Source organism: Mandrillus leucophaeus, unplaced genomic scaffold, assembly GCF_000951045.1.
Source record: "Mandrillus leucophaeus isolate KB7577 unplaced genomic scaffold, Mleu.le_1.0 Scaffold1098, whole genome shotgun sequence".
In the NCBI taxonomy this organism is placed as follows: Eukaryota; Metazoa; Chordata; class Mammalia; order Primates; family Cercopithecidae; genus Mandrillus; species Mandrillus leucophaeus.
The window spans coordinates 491,512-498,751 of NW_012099187.1; positions in this window are offsets into that span (position 1 = coordinate 491,512).

The following is a 7,240-nucleotide window of genomic DNA, read 5'->3' on the forward strand; positions in this document are numbered from 1 at the left end:
CTGTGTCTTTTAATTGGAGCATTTAGCCCATTTACATTTAAGGTTAATATTGTTATGTGTGAACTTGATCCTGCCATTATGATATTAACTGGTTATTTTGCTCGTTAGTTGATGTAGTTTCTTCCTAGCATTGATGGTCTTTACAATTTGGCATGTTTTTGCAGTGGCTAGTACTGGTTGTTCCTTTCCATGTTTAGTGCTTCCTTCAGGAGCTCTTGTAAGGCACGCCTGGTGGTGACAAAATCTCTCAGCATTGGCTTGTCTGCAAAGGATTTTATTTCTCCTTCACTTATGAAGTTTAGTTTGGCTGGATATGAAATTCTGGGGTGAAAATTCTTTTCTTTAAGACTGTTGAATATTGGCCCCCACTCTTTTCTGGCTTGTAGAGTTTCTGCCGAGAGATCCGCTGTTCGTCTGATGGGCTTCCCTTTGTGGGTAACTCGACTTTTCTCTCTGGCTGCCGTTAACATTTTTTCCTTCATTTGAACTTCAGTGAATCTGACAATTATATGTCTTGGAGTTGCTCTTCTCGAGGAGTATCTTTGTGGCTTTCTCTGTATTTCCTGAATTTGAATGTCTGCCTGCCTTGCTAGGTTGGAGAAGTTCTCATGGATAATATCCTGCAGAGTGTTTTCCAACTTGGTTCCATTCTCCTCATCACTTTCAAGTATGCCAGTCAGATGTAGATTTGGTCTTTTCACATAGTCCTATATTTCTTGGAGGCTTTGTTCATTTCTTTTTACTCTTTTTTCTCTAAATTTCTCTTCCTGCTTCATTTCATTCATTTGATCTTCAATACCTGATACCCTTTCTTCCAGTTGCTTGAATTGGCTACTGAAGCTTGTGCGTGCATCATGTAGCTCTCATGCCATAGTTTTCAGCTCCATCAGGTCATTTAAGCTCTTCTCTATGCTGTTTATTCTAGTTAGCCATTTGTCCAATCTCTTTTCAAGGTTTTTAGCTTCTTTGCGATGGGTTCGAACATCCTCCTTTAACTCGAAGAAGTTTGTTATTACCGAATGTCTGAAGCCTTCTTCTCTCAACTCGTCAAAGTCATTCTCTGTCCAACTTTGTTCCGTTGCTGGCGAGGAGCTGTAATCATTTGGCGAAGAAGAAGGCACTCTGATTTTCAGAATTTTCAGCTTTTCTCCTCTGGTTTCTCACCATCTTTGTGGTTTTATCTCCCTTTGGTCTTTGATGATGGTGATGTACAGATGGGGTTTTGGTGTGGATGTCCTTTCTGTTTGTTAGTTTTTCTTTTAACAGTCAGAACCCTCAGCTGCAGTTCTGTTGGAGTTTGCTGGAGGTCTACGCCAGACCCTGTTTGCCTGGGTATCACCAGCAGAGGCTCCAGAACCTCATGTATTGCAGAATGGCAAATATTGCTGCCTGATTGTTCCTCTGGAAGGTTCATCTCAGAGGGGCACCCAGCCGTATGAGGTGTTAGTCAGCCTCTACTGGGAGGTGCCTCCCAGTTAGGCTACTCTGGGATCAGGGACCCATTTGAGGAGGCAGTCTGTCCATTCTCAGATCTCAAACTCTATGCTGGGAGAACTACTACTGTCTTCAAAGCTGTCAGACAGGGACATTTAAGTCTGCAGAAGTTTCTGCTGCCTTTTGTTCAGCTATGCCTTGCCCCCGGAGGTGGAGTCTACAGAGGCAGGCAGGCCTCCTTAAGCTGTGGTGGGCTCCACTCAGTTTGAACTTCTGGGCCGCTTTGTTTACTTACTTAAGCCCCAGCAGTGGCAGGTGCCCCTCCCCCAGCCTCGCTGCCACCTTGCAGTTTGATCTCAGACTGCTGTGCTAGCAGTGAACAAGGCTCCGTAGGCGTGGGACCCTCTGAGCCAGGTGCAGGATGTAATCTCCTGGTGTGGCGTTTGCTAAGACTGTTGGAAAAGCACCATATTAGGGTGGGAGTGACCCAATTTTCCAGTTGCCATCTGCCATGGCTTCCCTTGGCTAGGGAAGGGAATTCCCCAAACCTTTGTGCTTCCTGGGTGAGACAATGTCTCACCCTGCTTCAGCTCGTGGTCCGTGGGCTGCACCCACTGTCCTGCACCCGCTGTCCAACAATCCAGAGTGAGAGGAACCTGGTACCTCAGTTGGAAATGCAGAAATCACCCGTCTTCTGTGTTGCTCACGCTGGGAACTGTAGACCGGAGGTGTTCCTATTCGGCCATCTTGGAACCTCCTCACTGGCATCTTTTACTTAGCATATTTTCAAGGTTCATCCATGTAGCACATATTAGTATTTCTTTTTTATTGGCAAGTAATAGTCTATTGTATGGGTACAGTAGTATTATTGGAAATACATTTTACTGTTATGGCTTAAAACAAAGTATTGATTTCTTAGGTCTTCTGAATTGTATGCGAGTATTTTCTGAGGTATTGCTTTGGAATCTAACAAGCTCATAAGGAACTTGAAGGAGGTGGGTAGAAGAGATAATAGTTTATTGACATCAGCAGATCATAGGATTGTAGCTGGGCTGATGAGAAATGGTATTGCAATGATAGTTGCAAGTGACCAGAGAGAATGTGGGTTGCACTGAAGTACAGGACAGCACTTGATCATTGGGCAGCAGGTGATGGGGGAAGGAAAACTTTGGAGAAACAAACAGATAATGCCTGTCAGGCAAAATTAACATGTCACACTTTAAGGTTCGAGTCTGATCAAGGGAGAGTCAATTCTTTTTTTAAAAAATAGAATTATAGAAATATTGGCCAGGCACATAATCCCAGCTCACTCCTGTAATTCCAGCAATTTGGGAGGCCGAGGTGGGAGGATTGCTTGAGCCCAGGAGTTCAAGACCAGCCTGGGTAATGTAAAACAAGACAAAACAAAAAAAGGCCAGCCATAGTGGTGCACACCTCTACTCCTAGCTATTGAGAGGCTGAGGTGAGAGGATCACTTGAGCTCAGAAGTTTGAGATTGCAGTGAGCTACAACTGTGCCACTGAACTCTAGCATGGGCAAAGGTGAGAGACCCTGTCTCAAAAAAGAAATTATAGAAATCTTCAGTAATATTTTGTCATGAGTGAAAAAAAATCCATGTTTATGATGGGAAAAGATTAGCTATAATCTTATCTCTCAGAGATTGTTAACATTTTGGTGATTCTTGCTATTGTTTTTGTTGATAGAAATATCCATACATGCATGTAATATGAATAGATGAGTGGTATATATATTTGAAACCTAACTATTTTACAATTTTTTTAATGTAATAGATCCCGCACATACTAAGTATTCTTTAGTAACTAATTACAGAATCAAGTGTTCACCTATAACATGATTTTTTAATGACTGCATGAAATTCTGTTCTTTGGATAAACCATAATTTGTCACCATTGATCAGCGTGAGTAAATTTTAGTACATTAGTAATTTTTTGAAAATCCTACCTAGATTATTTCATTATTCCATAGTGTTAATGCATACTACCATTTTTTAATCGTTGGTTTACTTTATAACTTAAAATTTTGGTCTAGAAAATATAAATATTAAGTGTCCTGCATTTTGCCATTCTCCAAGTGTCAGATGGATCTGTAAAACTTCATTTTTTAATGGAAACCATTCTAAATTATTGCCATAAATTTGAGCACTGTCAAATAACTGCAAGAATTTGGATAATATCACAGATTAAAAAGAAAAAAAAGTGAGTTTCTTCCAGATGAACTTAGTAGGAAGGAATTTAAAAAGTGAATATTTATAGATGGGTTTATTGGGTTATTAAACTAGTAATTTCTCCCCTTAAATAATTTCTAAGGCTGGGTAGTACATGGTCTATGGCTAAAGATCCAACAATATAGCTTTCCTGTAAAAAAGCAAAACAAAACCCTGACTACTGGCTCCTTCCTTGTTAGTCTGTAATGCTCCCTTACTTCCTACCATCTAGTGGAGATCCAGTAGAGAACTGTTGATGGCAGAACCCTAGCCACAAACTTTGGTAATAGTCCATTGTTATACAGTTCAGGAAAAGTTTGGCACAAGTGAGGTAGAATAGCAGGACTGTATTATTAGATTTTGGGAAGAAATAGAAGATACACTGATGGAATTTCATTTTCTATCTCAGTTTCACTATTTTTCTGATCAGTACTTGGAATTTATTTGTCCTTAATAGAAATATCATGTGAAGCTTGATGAACTTTTATACATTAATTGCTTTATGTTAATTACGAACAATTTTAGTATGATGATATGCTAATTCTTTCATTTCCATTTTGAATATCCCAGTGCCACCTTCACCAGCTGTCAGTGTACCTTCAAATTCTGCCCACCATAATTTTCTTTCTTTTAAAGTTTACCGTGGAAATGAATTTATTCTGTGGTAATAATCATTGTAAAAGTCTTTGAACAATACAAAGAAACAAAGTCTCAGCTAACCTGTTTATCATGAGGTTGAAGAGATATCCTTTTATTCTTAGTTCACAAAGAGGTTTATTTATTTAAATCAGGGATGAAAGATGGTTTTGGAAAAAATCTTTTAAAAATAATCTCTTAACCCTTTAATGAATGACATCAGTGAATTTCTGCATATCACTTTTTGTTTTTACTGAAATAAAACCTATGCCCTATTCAATTTACTAATATTTTACTTAGATTTTTCATTAGTATTCATGAGGGAGATTGGTCTACAGATCCTTCCTACCTTTTATTATGCAAGTTTTAGTGCATAAATTTTTTTTTTTTTAATGGGGGAGAGAGGTTGCCACTTTGTCAGGTTTTTGCATCAGGGCTGTGCTAGCCTCACAAAGTTAATTTAGAAGCTTACTATTTTTTCTCTATGTTTTGGAACTGTTTGAAAGCTGTGGACATGATCATTTCTTTTTTTTTTTTTTTTTTTTTTTTTTTTTAAGACGGAGTCTCGCTCTGTCGCCCAGGCTGGAGTGCAGTGGCCCGATCTCAGCTCACTGCAAGCTCCACCTCCCGGGTTTACTTCATTCTCCTGCCTCAGCCTCCCGAGTAGCTGGGACTACAGGTGCCCGCCACCTCACCCAGCTAGTTTTTTTTGTATTTTTTAGTAGAGACAGGGTTTCACCATGTTAGCCAGGATGGTCTCAATCTCCTGACCTCGTGATCCGCCCGTCTCGGCCTCCCAAAGTGCTGGGATTACAGGCTTGAGCCACCGCGCCCGGCCATTTCTTTAAAGTCTGGCAGAACTTTGAAATTATCTGGGCCTGGGGTTTTGTTCAGGATAGATCTTTTACAACAATGGAAAGTTGTTGTAAAGACTTATATAAAAGTTTTTGACCTGTATCTTTTTGGTAGATGGCAATATAAAGCTCTCTCTTATTGTAGTTAATACATTTTGGTTTGAATTCTTCATTGAAATTAACATTGCCATGCTTTATGTCTATTCAAATAATTGTACATGTTCAAACAGCTTTACTTGGAGTAACCAAAAACTGGAAGTAATCCAATGGACATTGGAACAACATGGAATGGAAAAGTACATTGTGATATATTCAGGCAGTGGAATATTACTCAGCAATATGAAATATTGATACATGAAGCTACATGAGCAAATCTTAAAATATGCTGAATGAAAGAAGCTAAAGAGTAAAATCTTTATTATTCAATTTATATAAACTTCTAGACAATGCTCACTAATTTGTGGTGACAGAAAGCAGATCATTGGTTACTGAGATGGGGTGGGTGGATGAAGAAGGCCACAAAGAAAGAAAGGACTACAAAAGACTACAGGGAAACTTTTGGGAGTGATGTATATATTCATCATGTTGATAGTGGTGATGGTTTTGTGAATCAAAATGTATCAAATTATATGTTTTAAATATGTGCAGTTTAGTACACTTCAGTTATACCTCAGCAAATTTGAAAAATCCATTCAACTCTGATTTGAAATGCCATCTTCATCTGATACTAAATTTCCCTGTCGCTGAATGTGTTTCTAGGCTCTCTTCAACTCTACTAAACAAATATATTTGACTTTATGTTTCTATATTGATATAAAGAATTAAACAGTGTCTTTTCAGTAAAAGTGTTGGGAGACCTGGGAAGCCACCTGAAAAAAATATTGATAGATTCATACTTATACACCAGGATAAATTCCAAGTGGAACAGTCATGAACTCCAAACCACTCAAGCCCCTGCCTTGGCCTTACACTTAATGACCTATACTTAAGTCAGGCCATGACATGAATTAAACACTGGTACTAATATCAAAATCTTTTCATTCTAGAGGGCTTCCTGGAACTTGACTGGGACCTATGCGCTAGAATTTACCGAAAGCAGCTGACCCCTGCTTTGCTTTTACTATTCCAGCAGTGCAGATAAAGTCTCACTTCCAGCTAGGCATGGTGGCTTGTGTCTGTATTCCTAACTACTCGGGAGGCTCAGATGAGTGGATTCCTTGAGCGCAGGAGTTTGAGTCCAGCCTGGGCAACATAGGAAGCCACCATCTCTTAAAGAAAAAAAAAAAAAAAGGTAGATTTTGACCTTTTTGTCACAAGAAAACAAAGGCTCTTATGAAGTCCCATGCTTTGTTGAGCACTGGTTTATTTAATTAGTTAGCAGATTGGATTTATGCTTTCACACAGCTACATATAGTGTCCTTTTCTAAGGAAAAAAGTAGGCTGCAACCACACGAGTCAGAGGCAATTTTTTTGTTGTTGTTCTTTTTTGCTTTCCTGCAGTTAGGGAGAACTGATTGTCATATTATACCCTAAATATCAACTAAAGTGTCTATGACAAAATTAGTGCAGTCAGGTCAGCATTATCCCACTCTGTATGTTTGAATTTCTCTCTCTGACCTGCACAGCTACTTCAGAAGCCTTTCTCTTGGATGAAGCTTTATGTCTGCAATTCATGTAAGTACAATATAACTGGCTATAGCTTACTGTTTTAGCTTAATGTAATAAGTTATTCACAGAATTAAAGTTTAACTGTGTGATAAAAACATAATTAAATATATAAATTGTATATAACTGATTAGAAAGATTAAATAGGTCTTAATCTGTGTTTACTTGTATGTAGAACTTCATGAACTGTAGGGGGAACTGTAGATGGAGGTTTTGCTGTACAGTTTTCTAAAGCCAATTAGCTCTAAATCTGAGTGATAATCCAAACTAAATAAAGCATCCTTTAAATGCCAAAAGAGGTTGGCAGTGTGCCATTTTTTTCTGTAGGTTCTGTCAGCCTTAAGCTGTAAGAAAATAAACAAATACTTTTGCATATATATATTTCCCTGTTAGTTTAATGTCTGAAACTGTTTTCTTTTACTGGTTC